Source organism: Lithobates pipiens, unplaced genomic scaffold (assembly GCF_037356315.1).
Source record: "Lithobates pipiens isolate NorthernLeopardFrog02 unplaced genomic scaffold, aLitPip1_a1.2 Scaffold_16, whole genome shotgun sequence".
NCBI classification, from domain to species: Eukaryota; Metazoa; Chordata; class Amphibia; order Anura; family Ranidae; genus Lithobates; species Lithobates pipiens.
This window is the reverse complement of record NW_027507748.1, coordinates 250034232-250061888: the sequence shown is the minus strand read 5'-3', so window position 1 is coordinate 250061888 and position 27657 is coordinate 250034232. Positions and strand designations below refer to the sequence as shown.

The window sequence follows — 27657 nt, the reverse complement described above, 5'->3', positions numbered from 1 at the left end:
GGGGTGCTTTTAAACCCCGCTAGCGGCCAAAATAAAGGGTAAAAAGTGCCCACAAAGCACCGCTGCTGAAGTGCCCTGCAGGCGCTTTGGCATCGCTGCCCATTGTATACAGCGCTCCCACACCGCCCAAAAGATGCTGCTTGCAGGACTTTTTCCCATCCTGCAAGCACACCGCCCCAGTGTGAAAGCACTCAGGCTTTCACACTGGGGAGGCTTAAGAGGCGCTTTTCAGGCTGTTTTTAGGGCTAAAATGCCTGAAAGGGCCCCAGTGTGAAAGGGGTCTTACTGTCTTCTCTTATCAGGGTGCTTCTTGTCAGCACATGAACTGGTTGGCTGATTGTATTGCTTCTCCCTCTTCCAGTCAAAGGTCTGCTATACAGTGACTACAGCAGGTAAAATGCAGGTACTTACACTGCTTGAATTTCAAACAATATCTTAATGATATAGTAATATGCTTTGTTGATGTGTGTCTTTTATATCTGCCAGAAGTTCAGCTTTAAAGATAATCACACAGTTCTCCTTATTTTGTCTTTGGGAACATTTTAGGGTATCATTATTGGTATAGTATGCACAATATGTCATGGTTTAACCATGGAGGGATGAGACATAGGAAAAAGAAATGGAGAAGCAAAAAATGCAATATCACATACATGATGCAGTGTGTGCTTTCATGGGAGCACAACGCCTGTCAGAGTCAGAGGCAATGTAACACAAAAAACCCTTCTCTTTGAGAAAAGATCATTTTATTTATTTGAATAATCTTCATGACCTAAAAACGGTCACGCTTCCGGTCCAGTCCATATCTATCTATGTATTTGGGAATTTTGTCCGTTTGATCCACACTATATTTGCATAATCCAATGCCAGCCAACAAAATCGAATTAGAATAGGTGATATAATCCTTTAGGCAAGATGCTGTGAATTCATTTTTTTTTATAGTCCTTAATAAATTGGAGTGATCTACACAGAATTATATCTTTATTGTCCATAGTAAGGTTGATTTGTATGTACGTACGTGCGTGAGCTTATACAGTACGCACAGGCTATAACCTATATATGCAGAATTCACTAACAAGAGTCATTTGCTTTGCAATATAGACTCCAGTATCTGTACATACCCTAGTTAAGTCAGGACATGCCTAAAATAAAGTAGTGTTTTTTTTTTGTCTAGCTAACCACTTTTAATATTTTTAACTGTGCATACTAATAATAAGATAAACACCTTAATTTGATTTGCCAGCATGCATGATATTATATGCTGGTCCCTGGAATAGACATTCTAATACTTTCCAATCCCTGATAGGTTTTTTCTCCACTCTATCCACCAGGAAAAAAACATTTTGTCTTTAGTTATATTTGAAACTGATATGTGTTCTAAGTTGGCACACAAATGAAAATAATGTTAAATCACTTTATGTTAAAATGAACTTCTTTTTTTAAAGGAACCTGTGCCAGAAATTACAGGGCTAGATACCTTGACCTAGACTGTTATATATTTTTTAGAACATGTTATAATTATTTTATTGTTTGCATATGATGTCATTTTTATAGAGGTTTTCTAAAAGAGTTTATGTAATATAATTACAGGGATTTATATCTCGAGCTAACTTGTTGTGTGTGTATATACATTTGCAAAATTGTAAAGTTTATACTTGTTGTTTTTCTTTTAGGAATGTCTTATATAATGATGTCATTTTTTATGGATTTTTTTTTAAATAGACCTTATGTAATGTAATTCAGCTGGTGTAAAAAGACAAATATTTCTATAATAATAATAAAAAAAAACTCATAATATTGTATACTGCACTTTTAAGTTATTTTAGATGGCTGGGTTTGCACGCAGACAGCTGTAACTTTTTTAAATAAGCTTTTTTTTCCCTACAATATAATTTCTATTTCAAAAGATAACACTATATATTATTTTAATTCCTGTCAGAGGAGCATTGACCTGTAATAAAATAAATCTTTCTAAACTGGCATGAAAAATTGCTAAAGAATTAAAAAATATTAAATGGACCTACATTTAGGAACATTATAAAAGATATCAGGTGCGATTTACTTGGACCTATATCTTAGTCATTATACATCATCTTGTTAGAGCTCATCTCTAATTAATTTCTATGATCTCATTTCATATTAGAAGATGTTACTTAGTATGTGATCTGAAAGCTGGGCATGCCTGACTTATGGGTATCCATTAGTGTATGATGTAGTGATGGATGATGCCTGAACCCTACATTCTTTATCAAATTTTTTGAAGTCTCTTTCTATCCAATTCAATCAACTGCATTTTAAAGTAGCCTTTTAAAATGATTACAGGCCAATTTATAAAGATTGGATATATATACGGTAATTGCATTTTGTGTTATTTAAATTATCCTATGTCACTTACGAACCACATAATAGGAACATACACTAATTGTGTATATAGTATATTTAATGATTTTTTATGTTAAGGGCTAGAAACTGACATAAAATAGTTTTAGTTTTAATCAGTTATTAAGAAATATTTCATATTTATACTTGCAACTAGAAAGTGGAGCTCCACTTTTCTTTTCACATGTATATAAGGCTTTTTTAATAGCTGTGAAGGCCTGTTTTTTTTAAAGAGTTCAAACGCTTAAGCGCCAAACAACTGTCTTTGATTGGTTTACAAAATTTTCATTTTGGAAAGCAATTTTAACTAGTTGTCATTTCAAATGCACCATAATATGCAAGGGGATTAAAACAGAGCTTTCATATAACTGGAATACTGTAGTGAAATAAGTAGTTTCACTTTATTATCTTCGTAAAGTGAATATTCTCTACAATGCTATATCAATCCCAGTGATTCGGGAGAATGAGTCATTCCTTCTACTGTTTGCTGCCTCTGCTCAGAGGTTGCCATACTATGGGGGTTATTTACGAAAGGCCAATCCACTTTGCACTACAAGTGCAAAGTGTACTGGAAATTGCACTGAAAGTGCACTTGGAAGTGCAGTCGCTGTAGATCCAAGGGGGACATGCAAGGAAAATAAAAAACAGCATTTTAGCTTGCACATGATTGGATGATAAAATCAGCAGAGCTTCCCCTCATTTCAGATCTACCCCTGAGATTTACAGCGACTACACTTCCGAGTGCACTTTCCGTGCAATTTCAAGTGCACTTTGCACACGTAGTTTGCACTTGTAGTGCAAAGTGGATTTGCCTTTCATAAATAACCCCCAATGACTGAGTGAGAGAGTCTGAAAATCATCAGCTTCTGTTTTTCTTTCTTAAGAAAACCTATAAAGCTCTGTGAATCCTATGACATTGGCATGCCCTGCATTTCCTGTTCATTTGTAAAATAAAGATTTTTTATAAACAATAAAACAAATCTGAAATAAATATATGAAAATGTATGAATTTTCAAAAAACACTGACCTAAAACCATTATAGTTTCTTTGGTAATAGTTTAAGATTAAAAGCAGTGATATTAGAAAATGATGAAGAGCAGATAGACCAAACTGTAGGTGTAATAAAACAAAGGAATTGAGGAAAATTCACTCTTTGGCTAATGAAAATAATAAATCATGCCTAGAATTATTAGAAAAACGTGTGCTTAAATATGGAAGGGAATATAAATCGGCCAGGTAATCTGAACAATAGATTTGGCATGATTAGTTTCTCTTTAGTTGAATTATAATAGAAAAACATTGAAATTGCCCAAAACTGCCCGAATTCTTGAAATGATTAAAAATTTGATTTTATTAAAGAGAGAATTCCTAATTCCCACATACTGATTTGTGTGCACAATAGCCTATAACATATCAGTAACACCCAAAAATAATATTGTACTTTTGTGAGCAGAGTAAATTATGTTTGTTTACTAAAACACTTTACTAAAAAGGTCTATATGTCCTGTATTAAAAAAAGGGCACTTACCACTTCTATGCTCCCTCCCTGCCCCAATCTGCCACCAGAATGCCTAGTTTTTTTGGGTATGTTTTATCTTTCTGAGCAGAAAAACTAGAGAAATACATCATCATAGCTATGTACACAAATTGGTCATAAGGTCATAATTAAATCTTCTGCAAGCAATAATGAGCACTTTCATCACTCATGCTTGCTGTCGCTTGCTGTCCTTACAAGGCCTAGTTATCACCAGTAATAAGCTTTGGTAGTAAATTAGAGACAAGATATTTTCCTGATGACGCTCATCCTTCCAAATGCATTGAGGCTGCTCTGCTGCCATTACTGACGTCACTTCTGGTGGGGACTCTAAGTCACTTCTGGGTTCTGGAATACACGCCGGCTCCATGCAAGCAGTGGGGCAGAACTCCTGAGGCTGTATGTGTTGGTGCTAACTGAAGCACCCTGAAATGTAAGTGCAACTTTTATATGTTATATCAACTTTCAATAAAGTACTACACTATACAGTTATCCATCATTTTCTTGGATTCTTGGTACATATGACTGAGTGAGAGAGCTATATCTGGAGTGCATGTTTATTTTGGATCCATCACTTGACCACCTGATGGCCATCTGAAGAGTGATCTGAGGAATTCCATTTGAACATGTTTGAGGCTTTTTAAAGGCTTATGGTGAGTGCACATTTTACTCACACTGTGGTGGAGCACTTATACAGGATAAGAAGTCACTATGGCCTTTAAAGCATGTTGATTGGAGAACTTGTGGAAGTACTATTTGCACTAATGTTTTTTTTCTGAAAGATTTTTAATATCTTGAATTGCTTTATAATCTATTTTTCTTTAATTTTTTTTTTCAGGTACTTATATATCGCCGTCAACTTACGCAGTGCTTTACATTCACATCAGTCCCTGCCCTCAAGGTGCTTACAACCTAAGTTCCCTAACTCACATTCATACACATACTAGGGACAATTTAGACAGGATTCAATTAGCCTACCAGCATGTCTTTGGAGTGTGGGAGGAAACCCACACAGGCACAGGGAGAACATGAAAACTCCAGGTAGGTAGTGTCATGATTTGAATTAGAACCATCGACAATTTTGCTGCTAGGCAAAAGTGCTAACCACTACACCACTGTGCTTTAATTGTATAATCATAGCGCCACACCTTTCTAAGGTTTCTTTTGTAAAAAGTGTTCTTTTCACTTAAAAGTGCAGCTGCTTATTCATTTATTGTGTTACACTTGTCACTAGATATACTGTTGGTGCCAAGTTTATTGAATATTTTTTTTAAGTTATACTTGACCCACTGAGTAAAGACTATTGCATACCTAGACAGAATGTTCTTTATAGATGCTTGATAGAAATTTATATATACATAGGAAATAGTTTAGACCCCTGTCATTTTTTTTAATATTGTCTGCTTTCCTTTGAGAAGATATTGGTCCTGGAGCCACAGAAAAAAATGTAAAAGGAGGTCTCTAAAGCTAGGGCATGTTTCCTCTTAAACATATAGAGAGGATTGGTGTTCTTTTTTAGACTTTTTCCCCTCTGTGTTTCACCTGGTAATTTGACCAGTAGCACACCTCCTGTGGATGGACAAGAAGAGGTGACACATTTGGACAGTAGCATTGTCAGTCTCAGGGGGGTGGATGTAGTGTTAGAAACACTAGCATGTTTAAATACACTTACAAATTGAAGCTAAACACCAACTTTATAAGCAGTTATACCAAACATTTTTCTGGGATAAAAGTTTTACATTAAAAATAAAAGCTGATGTGTAAGTGTCCCTGCCAGTGGTAAATAGTTTTTTCATCTCTGTAACTGATACATTCTGCAAGCTTGCTCATTTGAAAACAACAGACTTACTGGCTGATTCAGCAGAAGAATAAAAGAAGAAACAGAAGAAGAAAGAAAGCCTAAAAAAGAAATTGAATGCAGCCATCACATAAGGATTGGTAAGCTGGAATATAATATGTGTTTGCTTTTGGGTTTAATACCACTTTAAATGGTACCTTTTATTGATTTGAAATAGAGGTACAAGCCTTTGAGAAAGCTTTGGCAAGACACTGTAATTTTTCAAAAATCCTGCATAGTAGTTCATGCATAGACACGAAAATAACCTTCCTATTATTTTTTACACCCATGTGTTATTAATAAATTAATGTAGTGGTTTATTATTTGCTATTTTTGCTATTGGATTTTATGTGGGTAACACTGTAGCTGTTTTGTCAATACTTAAGCCCCATACACTTGATCTGAAAATCGTACGAAAATTGACGCATTCGGCTCGACTGTACGATAATCGGATCGTTAGTACAGAGCTTTCGAGGACAGTTCATCTGATATTATTCTATCGGACATGCACAGAAATGTTTTTCGTACGATGCCAGATTGTGCGATTTTCGTTTAAGCAGTACAGCTGTCGTTCGAAAATGCAATACAAATGCATTACAACACATGACATCACTTCCGAATTTTTATTCTGTCCTACGACAATTTTCGTGACTTTAGTAAACTCATCAGATTCAACGTGAGATTAGCATGCAAAAAAAATAAAAAACGGACGATCATTCGTCCGATAAACAGATCATTTGTACGGGGCATTAGTCCTAAACATAATGAAGTGACCTGAAGCCAGCATCTATTGGTGAGCAAAGTATCCTTAATGAGCATTAGCTGAGGTGTGAAAGCTACATTCTCCTGGATGCATTAAGGTGACATTAATTTTTAAAGAGTTTAAAACCTAGTGCACACCAGTAGTTTCTTTGTAAAATCTGACAGCTCAGGAGAAGCCGATGTACTGCCCAATGTTAGTACAGTGATCTCCCTGCTGTGCTATTGTTTTCTGACAGGGGCACAGCCCCCCGCCAAAACACTACGGTCAGAACCCTCAGCTATTGGCTAAGAGCGCTGATCAGGAGCCGATCAGCGGACCTTTTTTTGGTTATGCCCCTTCGACAGAACTCCAGTACACATGGGCCGAATGTTGCCACCCGACATTTTGCCCATGTGTAGTAGGCTTTAAGTTTCCCCATCCTGTATCTTTTTAAACTGGCAATAAGTAATGTGACCCTAAGGTCCTCAGTGCAGTAGAATGGTGTTGAAACTTGTGCTAAATTTGAGCCAGTTCATTAATGCAATGGTTGTTCCTTTTCTCTTACAAATAAGTATTCCTTTGGTGGTGTATGTCTTAAATTATAAGGTACAACACATTTGAAGAATTACAGCATATGGATTCCTTTAGTCTGTTAATTGTGTTATGCAGGATGGGTTGGGGCAAGGTTTTACAGCTGTGACTAGAGCATTGAATTATAGGGTCACTCTACTAATAGCTAATTTGAGAAAAATGTAATACGTTACAATGTGGTTTGAACAGAGACAGTCGTTTTTTTGTTTTTTTTTCCATAAAAGTTTTATTGAACATAAGTAGAGACAAATTTACAGATCACAGGATATAACAGTATATGTACAATGACATCATAATAGGAATGTAGACATGTTTTACAAGCTCCATAGTATCCGTGACAGTATCAACTATAAAGAACATACAACACGTGTGTGTGTAAACCTGTGAAGGATTTATCTTGTACGACCATGAGTAGCAATTGGGTGCACAATATGGTACAATCTGTCGCAGTAAATGATTATCTGTATTTGTTCTTAGGTTGATGGGTTTTCGAATTAGCTGCTGAATCAGATGAGTGTACTGTATATAACTTTAGATTGGTTGCGGAAGTTTTTATTTATAGACATCCGTCTAGGGTTCGGTCCAGGATTATGTGTGTCGCATGTGTTTCATGCCTTATAGAAGCCTTTACGTAACCAGTCCAGCTGGTTTTATCGGTTACATCCATTTTTGAATGAGTGTGGTGGGGGGGAGGGGGAGGGAGGAAGAGAAAAAAAAAAAAAGGGGGGGGGGTTGAGGGGAGGGTGGTAAGCAGGGTGAGGGGGGAGATCTTTCGCACTGAAAAATTGGAATTATAATGGGAGTGTGTGTATGGATCAAAGGTGAAAGTAAATGGAGAAGATGGGAGGAGCGGGCCAGACGAGTCAGGGGGGGGCAATAGCCGCCAATCTAGCCCCCGACTTCTGCCCGCTCCCCCCCTCCTCCCCAAGCCCTCGCTATTTTTACAGTCAAAGGAGTGAGGAGTCTCTCTTGTTCAGGTAGGATTCAATTGCATGAAGTGTGCGTAGTCCGAGGTTGTTTTGAAGTGGGACCAGCAAGCCCAACGGGAGTTGTGTTTAGTGATGTTTTCCTGCGAAATGGCTATAAGTTCTTCCATTTCAGCGGTTCTATTGATCCTCATAAACCATTCCTTGATTGTCGGAGGTCTGGATGTGCCCCAGTGAACAGGAATACACAGTTTAGCTGCGTTCAACAAGTGCATTGTCAAGGACTTAAAGTAAGTTCGTCTGGATAAGGAGGTGTGATGTAACAGGAGTTGTGCGGGGGTGAATTCTAATGTGTATGATGTTATCTTAGATGTAAACTTATGGACCTCTTGCCAGAACTTTTGGAGTATGGGGCAGGACCACCAAATGTGGGTATGGGAGCCGGGTTCGGAATTGTATCGCCAGCATAGGTTTGATATGGTTGGCGAATATTTGTGAATGAGAGTTGGAACTCTGTACCAGCGGTTGAGAATTTTGTAGCCATTTTCTTGGGTGGAAACGTTTATCGATCCCTTGAGAGTGTATTCAAATATTTGTTCCCATTGGTCATCTGAAATGGTAGAGACAGTCGTTTTATGTCCAATTATGATTGATGTCATCCCTAGGGAACTGGAGCTCTTTAGGACTCAGATAAATGCCAACAACGTATGCGTTCTTTATGCCACTGGTTTCAGTTGGTCATTTCCTCTCAAAAAGTGTGAACTGAGATAGGTAAGTACTTATTTTCAAAGATTAATGTAATCAAGGTTTCTGCAGTAATTTGGTTAATGTATTTTATACAAAGAAATGTAACATTTAATCTTACAGTGATTGGTATGATAATTAACATACATTTTCATTTCGGTTAGACTATGTCTGAAGCGGAGACCTGCATTTTCTAAAAGTCATCCAATTTCAATGGACGGAGGAAGATTTTGACTAACACATCCTCCTGTAAGTAAGCGATGTCCCCTGTGCTGATTTTTCTGTTGGGATTTTGGCTGCATTTAGACTTTTTCTGCTTTGAACAATGGCTAATATTTGCACATAAAAGCTCTGTGTTTTACTCCAACAATATTATTAATAATAATAATAATAATAATAATAATAATAATAGTAATTCATGTAATTTCAGCCTTTATAACATAGCACAAGGCAGAGTAAAGAAAACAGATTAGCAGCTTATAAAGCTGTATCTGTAATGCAATTAAAATGCTGCTAGAAGTGCTTGAGCAATTAGAGCAATGTTTTATTAAGAAAAATATTAAAATATTAAAAACAATTGTTACACGGTTTAACAGCACGCTATAATCACGATGTTGTTGTTTTTTTTTTTTTTTTTAAATACTGGACCTTTAATGCTGATGTAAGAGTATCACAGTCCCCTCACCCACCACTGTTTTATAAAGTAAAAAAAAAAAGAAAACAACCTTCTGAAGTTTGTTACCCATGTAAGTCTGCTGTCTGAGTCCCTCGGAGCTTCTGGGTGTACTTACTGGTGATCCAACTCTGTCTGCCCTGACCGTTCACTTCTTTGTAATGCTAGGAAATGTCCATCTCCCCTAGGTAGTGACATAAACCCTCAAAGATGAACCCTCCTTCTTTGCAGTTGAGGAAAAGAAGCTTTGGGACCCAGTCTGTCAGGTTATCATGCATTTAGGTAAGTAAAAAGGGCTTCTAGCTTATGATTTTTAAGGATGGGGAAGTTGATTTTTATAGTTAATGTGTTACTAAACCCACAACAGTAAAATCAGTCAGTATATGCAGCTTAGCATGCTTGTTATACTCACTGTGGAACTTAAAGGGGTTAATCCTCTGCATTGTCTATCTGGGGAAGGCCAACTAACACAGGCAGGGTAGCCAACCTGCACATGCTCAATTGTGTCTTTTATGCTGGAGAGAACATTTACTTTTTCTTAGAGCTAGCCAGGTCACACAATATTGACATCACAGATGTGGGCGTGTATACAGGCTGTAGCAGAAATCTCCTCCTACCTGAACTCTCAGTACTGGAGAAATGTGCAATCTATCATGCAGCCGTGGTATACAGATCATCCAAAAAGGTATATAGTGGCAGTATTTTAATGGAAAAAGAAGATTTAAAAGCTGTGGGCACTGTGTGTGTGTGGGGGGGGGGGGGCACAGATGAACTATTTTCATATTACTGGGTTAGGTAACATTTTATGGATGGGGAAGTGTAATGTCCAATGTCTTGCAACTAGTCACATTCAATGGCTGTGAGGGAACATAGAAGCTGCAAATGGCCTGATTTACGGTTACCCACATAAAATACAATCAATAATAAAGTAATTCCAGCACAACCCTTAGCAATAATTATATATATTAAACCACCCTACAGTAAATGCATTTTATCATACAAGCACAGCATCAAGGACTATAATGGAAAGTTGCTTGGTTGAGTAACATGCTGAAATGTATGTCAGAGAAAAATTTAAAAGAAACTATTTCAGTACATCTCTACAATGCATACACATTTCCCTAATAATTATTCCTGTAAAAAAATACTGCAAGGACAGAAAAATAGCTGACAATCTGTGAGAAATCCAGTGAAGCACAACAGTGCTTTGTTTGCATTGAAGGCCAAAGCAATGTTGTCAGCCCTGCCTGCTCAACCACAAATGTCCACCTATTCTCCACCCTTCTCTGCCACACTTCACAGGTACCCATTGATTACTTTCACTGCTGCCTTGGCTCCCACGAATCTTCCTACACACTGTGTACAGAGATATAGTTCTGAGGGTGTGTGAATGTTAGTAGGCACTGAGCTCTCAACAGCTACCCCAGCAAGAATTTTACAAGTTTGGCAATGTTTCTCACTACAGGAAGAGGATAAAAGGAAAAAAAATAATGTTAAGACATGATTTAGAATCTGGGGTTTTGAGTTAAATATGGGTAATGCCTGGACATATCATGTAAAAGGTGATATTCAGTAAGCTGAGACCAATTGCCCCACTACTCATAGATTTAGGCCACTACATACACCAACTTTTTTGATGATCTTCTCCTATATCATGCACATTCAAATACAGACAGTTTTCCTACCACATCCTAAAGAATTAAACCATGTATGTACAGTACTCCATGGCCATCTAACTCAAAAAGAAGACTACAGAATTGATAGAGCTAACAAAGACCAGGGTATAATCTATTAACCCTGGTGTTGAGTGTAAATCCACCCATTACGTTTATAATCAGTGTAAAAGCCCCCACTACATTGGTGGGCAGCTTACATCGGGGAGCCTTTACATTGGTGGTCAGTAGCAATTCTTCTAAGAATGGATGGGGGAAAATTACACTGTCCACCAAAAAAAGATGGGATTCTACACCAACCGACAATATAGGGGGAGAATTTACACTGACCATTGGAATGGGTGCACTTATACTGATTAGTTATTTATTAAATACTTGGTAAGCTTGAATAAAGACACAAGTCTGGACCATTTTCAATATTCGTGTACAATGTGTTCACTAAGAAACGCATCTAAAAGTTTTTGGAGTTTATAAACACTCCCCTCTGGCACCACCAATAGTGGAAGGGAGTTCCACATCCGTACCACTCTTAGGCCTTGTACACACGGTCGGATATTCAGAAGGAAAATTTCCGATTGGACCATGTTGTTGGATAATCCGACCGTGTGTGGGCTCCATCGGACTGTTTCCGTCGGAATATCCGACTGACAAAGTTTTAGAGCTGGGCTATAAAATTTTCCGACAACATGATCCAATCGGACTTTGTCCGATCGTTTGTAGAGAATTCTGATCGGACAAAGTGCCACACGTGCTCAGATCAAATTCCTAGACCAGAGCTATTGGCTACTAGCCTGAACGTAGTCCAGTCGTAACGAAATAACGACATCACATTCTGACCGATCGGATTTTCCGACAACTTTGTCTGACCGTGTGTATGCAACACCAATTTCGGACAAAATTCGACCGTGTGTACAAGGGCTAACAGTAAAGACCCCCTTACACAGTTTAAGATCGAAACACTTCTTGCCTAGCTTAATTGTGTGACTGCATGTCTTATTTAGAGACTTTAGAATAAATATTGTTTTTCCCAATGATACAGTCACTATTTAAACTTTTGTAAATCATGATTATATTTCCCCCTTAAGCTTCTTTACTCTAGGGAGAATAAGTTTAATGTTTGTAGTTGTCCCTTATAAAGGAGCTCCTCTAGCCCCCTTATTTGTTTTGTGTTTTGCCCTTCTTTGGACTATTTCCAGTTCAAGGACATCCTTCCTAAGGCCCCTTTCACACATGCGGATGGTATGTCCGTATTTCATCCATCCGTTTGCGGATGAAATACGGACATACATTCATCCCTATGGGATAGCGGGTGTCTACGGATGAGCATCCGCAGACACCCGATTTCGTCCGCCTCTGCAACAGTCCGATTCTGCAGACGGAGGAAAATCCTATTTTTCTATCCGTCTGCAGAGCGGATCGGACGAACACGGACAGACGGTCCGTGCTCATCCGATCCCCATAGAGGAGAATGGAGAGCTGACAGGGCGGTCCCCGCACAGTGTGCGGAGACCGCCCTGTCCGCAGCCAGCTCAGCGGGGACAACGGAGCGATCCCCGCTGAGCGAGCGGATCTTCACGGGGCGGATCATTACTTATCCGCCCCGTGTGAAAGAGGCCTTAGGATCAGTGGCCAAAGCTGAATGACTTACCCAAAGCAGTGGGATTAATTTACTAAAGGCAAAAAGACTGTGCACTTTGCAATTACAGTTGCACTCTGCAAGTGCAGTTGCTCCTTATTAGCTAGTAGCTTATTAAATTAGGTAAATTTTCACTTTACAAAGAATACCCAATCACATGTAAGGAAAGAAAAAAAAAACAGCATTTTTGCTTGCACATGATTGGTTGATGGAAATATGCAGAGTGTCCCCTTATTTACTAAGCTCTGGAGCAACTGCACTTGCAGAGAGCAACTGCACTTGTAAATTGCACAGTTAGCCTTTAGTAAGTTAACCCCAGTGTGTTGTATGCTGGAAAAATTATAGTTATATTTTTTATATTTCTTGAGTAAATACTCTTTTTTTAATACATGATAACAGTCTTCTAGGCTTGCTAGCTGCTGCTTGGCATTACATGCTCTTGCTGAGTTTGATCCACAATGACCCCCGGATCCTACTAATGATACTAGTTTCATTCATACAAAGTCTTGGATATGGTCCCTTATCATTCCTTCTAATACTTTACATAAATATTGTACAGTAGTTGATGTTAGGCTGACTGGCCTCTTTCCAGGTTTCCAAGCATATATTTGAAGTAGAAGTAAATCAATTTTTAAAATATATATATTTATTCATTTTCAGCATAAAGGGTAACATATATCGCAATAAGAAATACGTTTAAAGGTAAGCAAGATAAGCAAAGAGATATAGATAGATATATAATAAAGAAGAAAGAGAACATTACATTAAGGCACTTTAATATAGGATAATTGAGACTTCTTATCTGTAGCATTTCAGAGGAAAAAGGAATCCATCAAACCTGTATCCCTTTATGCATATTATACAGGTGTGTGTGTGTGTGAGTGTGTTTGTGTGTAAGGGGGTAGTTGCCATATTTTTTTAAATGCTGACTGATAGGGTTTTATGACAGTAGAGAGTCTGTATGTCTCTTCAGTCTTGGCATGGTTTTGTGTGCAGGAGTTATATAATCATGGCCTGCCAATTAAGAGTTGCTGGTGGCAACAAAATTATACCAAATGTCACACTGGTGCTCAGGGCTGGACTGGGACAGAAATTTGGCCCTGGACTTCATCCAGACCGGCCCACTTACATTTTGAGTGTCCCAGCACCAGCCACTTACAACAGAGTGTCTCATCAGCACCACCTTACATCAGAGTGTCCCATTACCAGCCCCCTTACATCAGAGTGTCCCATCAGCAGCCCCCTTACATCAGAGTGTCCCATGAGCAGCCCCCTTACATCAGAGTGTCCCATCAGCAGCCCCCTTACATCAGAGTGTCCCATCAGCAGCCCCCTTATATCAGAGTGTCCCATCACCAACCCCCTTACATCAGAGTGTCCCATCAGCACCCCCTTACATCAGAGTGTCCCATCAGCAGCCCCCTTACATCAGAGTGTCCCATCAGCAGCCCCCTTACATCAGAGTGTCCCATGAGCAGCCCCCTTACATCAGAGTGTCCCATCAGCAGCCTCCTTACATCAGAATGTCCCATCACCAACCCCCTTACATCAGAGTGTCCCATCAGCAGCCCCCTTACATCACAGTGTCCTATCACCAACCCCCTTACATCAGAGTGGCCCACTGAGCCATCGGCCCACCAGGAAACTCCCGGTAGTCCCAATGGCCAGTACATGCCTGCTGGTGCTGGTAGTGGCTGAATATAACAGGCATTTACATGAGTGTGGCTTACAATGACTGAATATGAGGGAGTTTTACATTAAAGTGGTTCTAAAGCCTTAAGGTTTTTTACCTCAATGCATTCTCTGCATAAGGTCCCTTTTACGTGGGCACCTCCGCTATGCGGAATCCACTTGCTCGGTGGGGGATAGCTATGTAGAGCGGACACGGACATAGTCCTGCTCTCCTCTATGGGGCAATCAGATGGAAATGGACCACCTGTCCATTTTCATCCAATCCAAACTGCCGAACAGATAGAAAAAAGGACCACCATCCATCTGTTTTTGGTGGACAGGATCGGATCGGATGGCTGCGGGCATGTGTCCGCTGACATCTGCTGCTCCATTGAGGACAATGCAGGGTCTGATCAGGTCTGCCTGAAAAACTGACAGGCGGACCCGATCGGACAGCTCGTGTGAAAGGGGCCTTAAAGTAAAAAACCTTCTGTGAACAGAATTACCCCAGCCCCTCCCTAAATCCAACACTGTGTCTGGGAGCAGTGGCCAATCACAATTGGCCAATCACTGTAATGGGGGAGCAGGGGGGTAGGCTGATGCAGGCAGTGCGGCTCAGGATTGAGTCCGCACGAGTGCCCCCAGAGGAAGCATTCGCTGAAGAGGAGGAGCCAGGAGCTCAGAAGAGGAGGTTTGGGGCTGCTCTGTGCAAAACCATTGCACAGAGCAGGTAAGCATGACATGTTTATTATTTATTTTTAAGAGAGTGTTTAGAATTGCTTTGAGAAGATTTGTAGGGATTACATATGAGAAAGCTAGTGGTGGCTGAATAAAAGTAGAGTTGTACATGGAAGGGACTGATGGTGGGTAATTATTGAGGGGTTAGCAAATTAGAAAGCTGAGTTGCTTTAACATATATTTTACTGTTGTGATGTGATAGAACTTCACGTTGTTAGTTAAAGAGGAAGTAAACTTCCATCTTTAAATTTTATATTTTTTTTAAATAATAAGGACTTACTCATACCCTGTTTCCCCGAAAATAAGCCCTACCCTGAAAATAAGACCTACAAGGGCTTATTTGGGGGGTAGGGCTTATATTGCAGCCATCACCGACAATCACGTTAGGTCTTATTTTCAGGGAAACAGGGTAGGTAGTGTAAATATCTCCTAAATGTGCACCATTTACGAGATATTTACTGTACATGCAGCCAGTGACATCACTGGTGCATGCGCTCTGAAGGAACAGCCACCGATGTCGTTCCTTCAGAGCCCTGTGTCATGACCAACAGCTCCTGCAGGCATGCGCAGGTGTGACCTCATCGCGGCTCTGGCCAGTCACAGAGTCCGTGAACCTGAAAGCAAGACGGGTGAAGATGGAAGCTGTCTCCAGTGATGATATCGCATTGCTGAAAGGCTTCATTTTCAGGTAAGTTTCACATAATGTGCTAGTATGCCATGCATACTAGCACATTGTGCCTTTGCCTTGCAGGTAAGAAAAAAAAAAAATAACATGCAGCAGTTTACAACTGCTTTAATATAAAGTAGTTTTGTAGTGTAAAACCTAGTGAACATGGCTGTAAATGTTTGAAAAGTACATCCGCATGTGTACACATGCGCAAGTACACTCTGGTGATGGTGGTTACATTGCAGGGTGTTTTCTGTGATGCAGTCCTACAGATCCATATATTGCAGCTTTGGCTCTTGCAGTTGACCCAATCACTCGACTTTACACCCCTTTGCAAGAGGACTAATGTTGATATAGTGTGCTATTCCACTCCGATTTGTTTATAACGGGCGACAAAATGTGCTGTATAATTAAATTTAATTTGTTATGACAGCACAATATGTTCATGCAACCATATACATGGCTTGCTGTAGACTAAGCTGTTACTTACGGTAATTTGTTACTATAGTGTGCTATGGACTGTATATGTGATATGAAATATTAAGCTCTATTTACAAAAATAGATTACTTATTTTTACTCTATTCCATTTCCTATAAAATGTTCTCCTAAAAATGCTTAGTTCATGTTCCCGGCATTAATAGTTATGCTCCACTCTGGCAGAGCTGATCATTGAGCTTTGTGTGGTGCCACATCCTGAACAAAGGTGTAGAAAGAATATCATTTGCTTAGCTCAGAAGTTAAATCTTGGGTACCTCAATCCTTTCGGGTTCTAAAAGAAAATATTTTGCAGAAATGTATCCAGTTTCTGATATTGTCAACTTAGATATGCGATTATGCAGGCAATTTGGATTTATATTACCTATTTTTGCAGATAATCGTTTGACTGGCGTTTTATAATAAAACGTATTTCACACAAAATGTTTTTATTTCTACGCAGCCTTCCAGGTGTGAGCCCAGACTTGTAATAGAAAGATTTAGTGGGAGGCTGATTTGGGTCCTATTGATGTTGAGACCTATGATAAATAGCATATCTTCTGAATGATCTAGAGTTGTAAGTGGGGTACCACAAGGCTCTGTCCTGAATCCAATTCTGTTTAACTTCATAAATTATATGAAGGTTGGCATACATAGTTCAATTTCAGTGGTTGCTATTGATACAAAGCTAAGCAGGGCAATTACTTCACAACAGGATATAGCAACCTTCCAAGCAGAAGATAAGAAATAAAATAAAGGAGTGGCCAACTACATGGCAAATGAGGTTTAATATTGAGAAATTTAAAGTAATGCTAAAAAATATAAGTTACACGCTAGGGGAGAAGCTCGAGCATGAAAAAGTATCTGGGGGTTCTAGTAGATCACAGGTTCGGCAATAAAATGCAATGGCAAGTTGCGGCAAGCAATAGCAGACTATTAACATGTACTAAAAAGGGTATCTACTCAAAAGCTAAGCATGGACCAATCAATTTTACACCCATCTCTGCCTTTCTTGGGCCTTTTGCTCTTTTACCAGAGGCATCACATTGGCAATTCACTTCCTCATCTGGGTGACCATCTTATGTGATGAGGATTTGCTTTCTCAGGTTTCTTTAACCAGGTCAAGCAGTCAAAGAGGTCTTCCTCTCATACACCAACACAGGATTCCCGAGGCACCTCTCTGATATTAGTAATGGGAGTAAGAAATCCCAATAATTTCCATCTTTTTGTATTACGCTCCTGAGCATAGATTTTAGGGTTAAACCTCTTGACCAGTCCATCTGTCTGTGGGTGGTAGACAGAAGATTCCAATTGTCTAATCTGAAACAATGTGCACCTTAATTTAGAGTTCACTTCATACACGAAAACGGACTAATATCACCTGAATGTTGGTTAATTTTATTTACTGTGTTCTTGACTTTTATTCTGCATATCCTCAAAAAATACTGTCATTTGTATTTTAAAATTTGCAGTTTAGTTTGTTTTCCCTGAACCGAAATTGCAGTATGTTAAACTTGATTGACTATTAAGGGCACACTGAGAAAAGGAATTCAGTGCTGAGTGTAGTAAATTATGGGCATCTAATAGTGGGAGTAGTTAATTAGGAATGATCAAGTAGATTCTGAGCCTATACAGAGCACACATATGCTGTAGTCCTCGTACCTACAAAATACTTCTAAATTACTGTGCAACAGGAGATGGTCTCACAGCCACACATGCAGCTCAAGACAAAGAATCATTTAAAAGAAAATAAAACTCTATGGGGTCTTATTTACGAAAGGCAAATCCACTTTGCACTATAAGTGCACTTGGAAGTGCAGTTGTTGTAAATCTGAGGGGTAGATCTGAAATGAGGGGAAGCTCTGCTGATTTCATCATCCAATCATGTGCATGCTAAAATGCTGTTTTTTTATTTTCTTTGCATGTCCCCCTCGGATTTACGGTGACTGCACTTCCAAGTGCACTTGTAGTGCAAAGTGGATTTGCCTTTTGTAAATAACCCACTATGTAATAAATGTGCCTTAGATATGTACACAAACTATAGAAAACTTTGTCTGAGCCTACCTTAAAAAAGAACTTCATTAAACATTTATGATGACATGACTTTGTTATGTACAACATATTGTAAACAACACAGTAGTCAGTACTGCACATGGTGTGTCGGTCCAGTTTCTGTAATGTACACATTCCAGCATGCAAGACACTGCAGTAAGTTCTCTGTAATGTATACAGTGAAGCAGTCAGAAGTCTGCAGTGTAAAGAATGTGCACAAAGTGCAGTGGTCAGGACTATTTTGTGTACACAGTGCAGCAGTAACGAATTACAATGTATACAGCTAAGTGGTAAGACTATGTAGTGTACACAGTGCAGCGGTCAGGACTCTGTTGTGTATACGTACACCAGTCAGGGATTTGTTGTGTACACAATGCAGTAAACAGGTCTTTGCTTTGTATACAGGCGTCTGTAGCGTACACTGTTCAGCAGTCAAGATTTTGCTGTGTATACAGTGCCACTGCTACTGTGCCAATGTATGTATACAGTGAAGCAGTCAGGGCTCTAGCATGAAAAGTATAGCAGCCAAAATGATGTATGCAGTGCAGCAGTGAAAACTGTCAGGACTCTGTAATACACTACAAAGCTTGAGTACAGAGGTCAGAAGTAAGTGCCCCCTTAGGATGGTGATCAGTGGAGAGTGGCCATTTAAATGTTGGTGGTATCTGGTAATGTGTCCCATGAAATATTTATGGTCAGTAGGAAGTGTCCCAATACATCACTAAAATATTACTTTATGTTAAACCTAGATTAAATACACACATGCAATCCTAATATTAACATACTAATCTAATCCAAGGCTATACTAATAGTCAGAAAAACAAGCTATGCAAGACTTATGCCCTCAACATGGGAGGGTACTTTGCCAGATGTAAACTCTCTGGCAGAGCACCTTTTCCCTATGTTGAGAACAACCCTGACCTGGTAGTTGTTGAGGTCTACAGGCAGAGGGCTTACTGGTATCTGGAAACTCCCTTTAACAATAAGGGGGCACCCAGATGCAGGTCCCTTAAAAATGTCCCATAACGTACATGTATCATACATCGTACATCTATCACAGTGGATCACACATCATCCACTAATGCAGATCCATGTAAAAAAAAAAAAAAAAAACACCAACCACATTTATATGGTAAATGATGCTACCCAAGAGACCCGGCCTCTTTGTGAGTGTGGGTGTGTGCAATGAGCATTTTATGTCCTCTACCACAGCTCTGTCCTCAGAAGCACTAAAAAAGCGGAAATTAAATAATTTAAATTAGCTTCATATTTTTCATTCATTAACTTAAATGATATTATTATTATTGCTTTCAGTATCATATGGATAAGCTAATTTAAATGAATCACTAGCACTAAGGTACATCAGACAACATTAGCTGGGCCAACTATACCAGTAATAATGAACCATTACAATATAGAATATGCTTATATATTTTTTTGAACAGAGAAGCATCTTAAGATGAGCATACAAATAGCTGCTAGTTGGACATTGCTGCTCTAGTTCATTAAATGCTGGACACCTTTAAGAATTATGAATCTAGCAAGCAAAACTAAAAGCCTGCCAAAAAGGTGCAGTGAGCACAACTCACCAAGCAATAAGAAATGTATAAAACAATAAAAAGCTGTGCAAAAGGGCCATACAGTTGAAAGAACAACATAAATATCAGTACAAACAATAATAACAGTATTATATAGTATATTATAAAAGTTTTATGCAGGTAAGAAGAAATGCTGTGAAGTTAGAATGCTTTAAAAATATATATATATTTTAATTGTTTATTTTTATCAATTTACAAAATGCTAATCGAGTGAACAGTAGAGAACTCTAAATCAAATCAATATTTGGTGTGACTACCCAAATCTTAAACTTGCACACTTTGTACACTTGTACAAAGTAAGGGACAAAAGTACTAAAAAAAAAAAAAAAACACACAAAAAAGGCACAAAGTAGGAGTAGAGTCAGAGTATGATTAACCCATTATACCAAGCAGGTATGAATGGTCATCAATTTCATATGCAGGTGTAGGAGGCTTAAACCTGGTTGAGGAAAAGCCAAACTCTGCTACTAAGGTGAGGTTGTGGAAGACTGTTTAATGTCACAGGTCATATACCATGGCAAGACTGGGCACAGCTACAAAACAAAAGACAGTTATACTGCATCAGCAAGGTTTATCCCAGTCAAAGTTTTCAAAGTAGAGTGAGGTTTCAAGATGAGCTGTTCAAGCTCTTTTTAAGAAGCACAAAGAAATGGGCAACATTGAAGAATGTAGGCACAGTGGTCGGCCAATGAAACCTAATGAACCAGATGAAAGACACATCATGATTACTTGCCTTTGACATTGGAAGATGTTCAACAGTGCCATCAGCACAGAACTGGCAGAAACCAGTGGGACCCAGGCACACCTACCCTGTTTCCCCTAAAATAAGACCTAGTGTGATTGTCGGTGATAGCTGCAATAAAAGCCCTACCTAGGGCTTATTTTTGAGGAAACAGAGTAGGGCTTATTTGGGTGGTAGGGCTTATATTGCAGCCAACACCGACAATCACGCTAGGTCTTATTTTAGGGGAAACAGGGTATCTACTGTATGGAGAAGTCTGGCCAAAAGTGATCTTCATGAAAGATCTGTGGCCAAAAAGTCACACCGCTCATGTGGAAACAAGGCTAAGTGACTCTGTTGTGCATGAAAACGTGGGGTGCGGAAAAATGGCAGTGGGTGCTCTAGACTGATGAGTCAAAATTTTAAACATTTGGCTGTAGCAGGAGGCAGTCTGTTTGCCGAAGGGCTGGATAGCGGTACAATAATGAGTGTTTGCAAGTAACAGTGGAGCATGGTGGAGGTTCTTTGCAAGTTTGGTGGTGCATTTCTGCAAATTGAGTTGGAGATTTGGTCAGAATCAATGGTGTACTCAGTGCTGGGAAATGTAGGCAGACACTTATCCATCAAGCCAGACCATCAGGGAGGAGTGTGATTTACACTAAATTAATACTTCAGCAGAACAACCCCCCTAAAAATACAGGTAATGTCATTAAGAACCATCTTTAACGTAAAAAAGATGTAGGAGTCATGGAATTGATGGTTTAGCCCCTGCAGAGCCTTGATCTCATTGAGTGTCTGAGATTACATGAAGAGACAGAAGGATTTGCGGCAGCCTACATACACAGACGATCTGTGGTTAGTTCAAGATGTTTGAAACAACCTACATGCTCAGTTCCTTTAAAACCTCTATGCAAGTGTGGCTAGAAGAATAAAGGCAAAGGGTGGTTACACCAAATATTGAATTGATTTGGATTTCTCTTCTGTTTGTTTACTTTCCATTTTGTTTAATGGCAAAAATACACTTTTAATTCTCCTATTTCTGAAAGCATTCTTAATTTGATTTGCAGCATTTTTTAACACCGGTCTAAATCTTTTGCACAGCATTGTATGCAATATATTGTGTGTGTGTGTGTGTGTGTGTGTGTGTGTGTGTGTGTGTGTGTGTGTGTGTGTGTGTGTGTGTGTGTGTGTGATAATAACAGTGTAAACAAAATAAACAGCTATGCAAAAGAGTGATACAATAAAAACAAAAACAATAACAGCACAATTAAAAGCATATGATAATAATACCAGTATATACAAAATGAACAACTATAAAAAAAGGGTCAGTTAAAAGAACCACAACAGTGCAACAATACCAGTGCAGTAGTGAAGAAGTTGGTCTGGCATGGGCGCGTGTGTGGTTTAATCATGCCACTATTTCCATAAGACCTGCACTTTTGTGGATGTAGAATGTATCCCCTAAGGCCGCGTACACACGGGCGGACTGTTCGCCCAACTTTGTCCGCTGAACAGTGTTTCAGTGGACAGTCCGCTCGTGTGTGGGCTTCAGCGGACAGTTTCAGCAGGCAGTCTGACGAACAAAGTTTTTCGGAATTCCCGTAAGACAGTCCTGAAAATTGGTTTGAGCGGACAGTCCGCTCGTGTGTAGGCTTGTTCGTCAAACTAAGTTCCGCGCATGCTCAGAAAGGATTTACACGCCGAAGGTTGCATTGCAGTGTATAGGACGTCGTTTTTCTAGTCCCATCGTACGTGCCGTTCACGTCATCGAGCACGCTTTCAGCGGACTGTTCGTTCATCGTGTGTGGTCAAGTCCGCTCATGCAAATTTTGAGCGGACTGTTTGTCGGATTGTTTGACAAACTAAGTTGGGCGAACAGTCCGCCCGTGTGTATGCGGCCTTACAGATGCAATTGGAGTCTTGCTATTTTACATTTATTATGTTAAAGATTTAGCCTTTAAAACCTTTTAACAAGTGTTTATAATGTCTGCTAAATGCCTTTCAAATCTTTAATTTGCCATAAACATTTTGTTGTACTTTTTAATCTCTAAGGATTCACAGAGGCCTACTTTATAACTCAGTTTTTAAAGCAAATCTAAACCCAAAAACAAAAACTGACATTATTGCAGCTTACCAGTCCAGATGTGATGGCTGCATTAGTCTTCTTTTTGTTTACTGCAGCTCTAAGGCTGGCTAAATGTTCTATAATTTGAATATACAATCTCTGCTATTTTGCTTAGTGTTGCTGAACGATGTACCGTAATATGAGAACAAAACTAAGCAACCTATTCAGTTAGTAGATACCATGCCCTCACTTTTCACTAGTTGATGGTAAAGCCAAAGCAGATATGGTAGCTACACTATTTTTTTGTTTTTTATGCTTTCTTTCTTTTATTTTCACCTGGTGATCCAGCCAGTAAGTCTGTTGTTTTTTCAAGCTGTCTTGCAGATGTAGCAGTTTGAGGATTGGGACAAAGCGGGGGGGGTTGCTTACAATGGTCAGTTTTTTTTTATCCCAGAAGGAAAACAAACCGTTGCTGCAACTGAATATAAAAAGGTTTGCTGGATTTTGGCTCAAATTTGTTTGTGTATTTAAATCTGCTAGTACATCTAACACTCGAATCCCCCCCCCCCCGGATGGAGACAATGCTGCTGTCCGAAGGTGTCTCTTTGCTCCTTCATCCAGAATGTAGGCCCAGAATGTGTTACTGGCCAGATCACAATGTGAAAACAGAAAACAGAGGGGGTAGCCTAAAAAAAAGGACTGGTAAGCTGCAATATATTACATTTTTGGTTTTGGGTTTAATACCACATTAAGGAATTGATGAGCTCACCACACACATTACATAGTTACATAGTTAGTCGGGTTGAAAAAGACACAAGTCCACCCAGTTCAACCACAAAAAAAAATAAAAATATATTCATTACATTACAATCTGATTGTACAAACTCCTTTAGATCGACCAACAACCATGTAGTACAATGGCCTGCCTATTGGATACAGTTTGCTTGGATATATTAGGTAGGACCTTTTTTTTTACATACATTTGGTAAATAAAAAGTTGATTGTACAAAGATTGTATGGTCAGATTGTAATGTGCATGAGCCCTTGCCGAGATACAGACTTCAAGCTCCCAATATGTTCTCATTACACTTGCATACTACCTATCTTAGGGTATCTAGGAATTTTCTTAGGACAATCTACTTTCCAGTACTCCACCTAAGTTGCCACTTTAAGCCCATGCAGCACAAAACCGAACGCACTTGGCCGATGTAGCATGCCGCACCTGGTCCTGGGATTACAAGGCCAGGCATATGGATGGGAGTCCATTTCATATACACTAAGGAAGAGATCTAAGACTTGACTACATGTGCATTCCTCTGCATCTTTTCTCATTTGTGTCTTTTTAAAGCATCAATCTTCATATAAAAAAATAAAAAAATAAAAGCTAAATTGTAAATGACTAGAAATGATATGTAAACATCAAAAGCCTAAATGATACAAAGGTAATAGTAACAAACTGAAAGCATATGTCTCAGGAGCAATAAGCACAGATGTACCTGTAGGCTGAGGACTGGTGCCAGGGCTGTGAACACTTGTGTGTTTCTCTTCTTCACATCACACACAGAAATCTGCAGCAGGGAGGGAGGGTGCAGGTTCAGTGCGATATATATATATGTGTATCAGGATGCTGCAAGCTGACTGCATCAGTATATGCTCCTCCTCCTCCTCCTCCTCCTTCTCCTCTCCTTATCTCTCTCTCTTTTCCTCACTGTCTCTTATTTCTCACTCTCACTCCCTCCCTTTTTCTCCAGAGTCCTCCCTGTGAGGGCAGGGACACAGACACATTGGCAGAGGCACACTGTGCCAAGTCTTTTATATGTATAAGGCAAAAATGTTAAAAAAAAAAAAAAAAGCTTTATCTTCTACTTTGACCATATGCTGCATATCGTGCATATTCAAAATGGAATATTTTTCAATCTGTGTACTCTGCAGATATTTTTTCTTTCATAGGTGTATTCAACAAAGTCAGCAACTTGTCAAATAAAGAGGGTAATTATTAATGTATTCGCAACCCGTTCAGTGGATAATTAGGCAGTTGGGTTTTTTTTGTGCTGACCATGGTACTTGATCTTGTTTCCCCTGGATGGTCTGATTTGCAGTGCAGTCAAGGTCCAAAAACATACTAGCAAGTAACTCCGGCTTGCAGACAGATTCATAATAAAATGAAATCACTGCAGCTCTTTACAATCAGGCGATGTACAGGCATACCCCACTTTTAAGTATGCAATGGGGTTTATTTACTAAAGCTGGAAAGTGCAAAATCAGGCTCACTTCTACATAGAAACCAATGAGTTTCCAAGTTTTATTGCAAAAAGCTTAATTGAACAAATTGGGGTTAGAAGCTCATTGGTTTCTATGCAGAAGTGAGCCTGATTTTGCACTTTCCAGCTTTAGTAAATAAAACCCATTGCTTACTTAACCTCCCTGGCGGTACGATTATTTCGGATTTTAGGTGCTAAAAGAGGTACAATTATTTTGCATGAAAATTTGGCATTTTATATTGTAGTCCTGTAATTCTTAGCAATAACTCACTTAAATCTGTCCAAACCAGAGTCTAGCAGACATCCCGGGTATGATAAAGTTTGAAAGATCAAATCATAAATTATAATATAATAAATAATTATAAATAATTGTACGAAATAATAATATAACAATAATAAAAATTATTCAATAATGTAATCAAAACAAAAACACAGAAATTTGCTCAGTTGCAGAATTGTCGCTGTCATTACTTTTCGGTATTTCATGACGGATCTCCCCACAAATCGCTATCCCTCAATTCTGCGAGTGATTACAATTTATTATCGCTGTTTTCTAGCTGGTCTAAAATGATTTTTGATGTAAAGGGACAGTTTTGGTTGCTATGGACAATCTCCAGTTTCCAGGCATAAATAACAGTTTTCATAATATAAAACTGCATGCAGGACACTGGGCAGACCACTAGGGACAAAGGGGATGTGAAAGAATTACATACAGCAATGTAATCTGTAAGATTACATTATACTGTATGTATACTGTGTGTTTCACTTTTTGAATTTGGCGCCGATCTCCGTCCCCGTGCGTCGCAAAGCTAGCAGAGAACGGAGATCGGCGATGTGATGAATCGAGCGGAGGACGAGCCGCTTGTACAGCGGAGGGGCATCACTGGATCCAAGGGAGAAGGTAAGTAAGCGTCCTCCTGGATCCAGCGATGCGGTCCCAATTCTGGCTCGGGGTTCCCGCTTTTGGCATAAAAATTCCACCCTGAGCCAGACTCGGGAATACAGCCAGGTGGGTTAAAAGTGGGGTATGCCTGTACTAATATAGTTGCTGAATTGAGATTCTAATGATGAGCAGAAAGTTGGGTGGAAATGTTATTTTATAGCTGTATTAAACCCTGATGTGTTTACTTCCTCTTTGTCTCCCTGCAAAGGTAAAGCATAATGGGCTACTATGCATCGCATAGTAGCCCATTATGTGTCACTTACCTGACACAGGAGCCAGCGATGTCACCGCTGTCCCCTGTAGTCCAGAGCATCCATATTCTTCCACTCACTCACAGCGCCGGAGCAGCAATGACATCACTCCCACGCATGCGCACAGGAGCCGCCACTAACGGCATATCGCTGCTAGCAGTGGCATGCTGCTAACGGCGATAGTGCGCCTGTGTGCCGCTGTCTACAGCGCATTCGCCGTAGACAGCTGTCACTGTCTTTTACTAAATATCTCCTAAACCATGTAGGTTTGGGAGATATTTCTTGGACCTACAGGGAAGCCTTAATCTAGGCTTAGCTGTAGGTCAAAAAGGTTTGTAAGTGTTTACAACCATTTTAAACCCAAAAGCAAACAATTATTACAGTGGGGAAAATAATTATTCGATCCCCTGCAGATTTGGTAAGTTTGCCCACTTACAAAGAAATTAGTGGTCTATAATTGTTATCATAGGTGTATTTTAAATGATAGACACAGAATATCAACCAAAAATCCAGAAAAAGCACATGCTATAAATTAGTTCGGTGAATGATCCCCAAGCAAAACATGATTTTTTTTTCCCCAGTGTATACTCCAGCTTACCAATTTCTAGCTGCGGTGGCTGGATTCATTTATTTTTAAGGCTTTCTTTAATTTTTGTCTGTCAATCTGGTCAGTAAATCTGTTGTTTTTTAACAGAACAGTCCTGCATATGTAGCATGGAGTTTGGTTTAAAATTGTTAGTGTATCTAAATCTGCTAGCGCATCTAAGGCCAGGTACACATGTACTGAAAGCTGGCTGGTTCAGCAGGATCTGGCCAACTTTCAGTATGTGTGTACTCTTCTCTGCTTAACAGAAGCCAGTCTAACAATCGGCTTCCGTCGAATGGTCATGCTGAAAAACCAACTTTTAATTAGGACTTGCAGCCAATGTCATACATGACCCATAGGTTTCTGCAAACCTGAAAAATCACTAAAAAATGCATAGGTATGAATCAGGCCTTAATGGTTTCACGCTATTGATCTCTATACCCCACATCATGTTTTAAAGATTGTTTCATACATGGTTTAAAGATAATAAAATGTTTCTTTAGCCTGGATTCAGACCTATGCAGTTGTAGTGCTTTTTGCATTTTGCAGATTTGCACTACAGTCCATTTAACATGATTTTCTATGGAACACGTTCTGTAGTGCAAATCTGTAAAATGCAAAAAGCACTAAAATTGCATAGGTGTGAATCCAGCCTTATGCCGCGTACACATGATAGGACTTTTCGATGGACTTGGTCCTGCGGGCAATCCGACGGACTTTGCAGCTGAGGTCCACCGGTCTTTCAAACGAACGGACTTGGCCACACACGATCACTCCAAAAGTCTGATGGATTCAAACGTGATGACGTAGAATAAGGAAGTTCATAGCCAGTAGCCAATAGCTGCCCTAGCTTCGGTTTTAGTCCGTCGGACTAGCACACAGAAGACCGGATTTTTT

The 27657-nt window shown here is 39.3% G+C and overlaps 1 protein-coding gene across 2 annotated transcripts in view; it reads right to left on the bottom strand.

Moving 5' to 3' along the window:
* CNTN2 (contactin 2) overlaps positions 1–24368 on the bottom strand; it is a 393010-nt gene extending 368642 nt beyond the window's left edge. The window contains exon 1 of one of the 2 annotated variants that reach the window (XM_077481283.1): positions 24216–24368. The gene's annotated coding sequence lies outside the window, so the exon portion shown is untranslated. The remainder of the gene's footprint in view (positions 1–24215) is intronic. The other variant, XM_077481285.1, reaches the window with a different exon arrangement.
* Positions 24369–27657: the final 3289 nt, after the last annotated feature.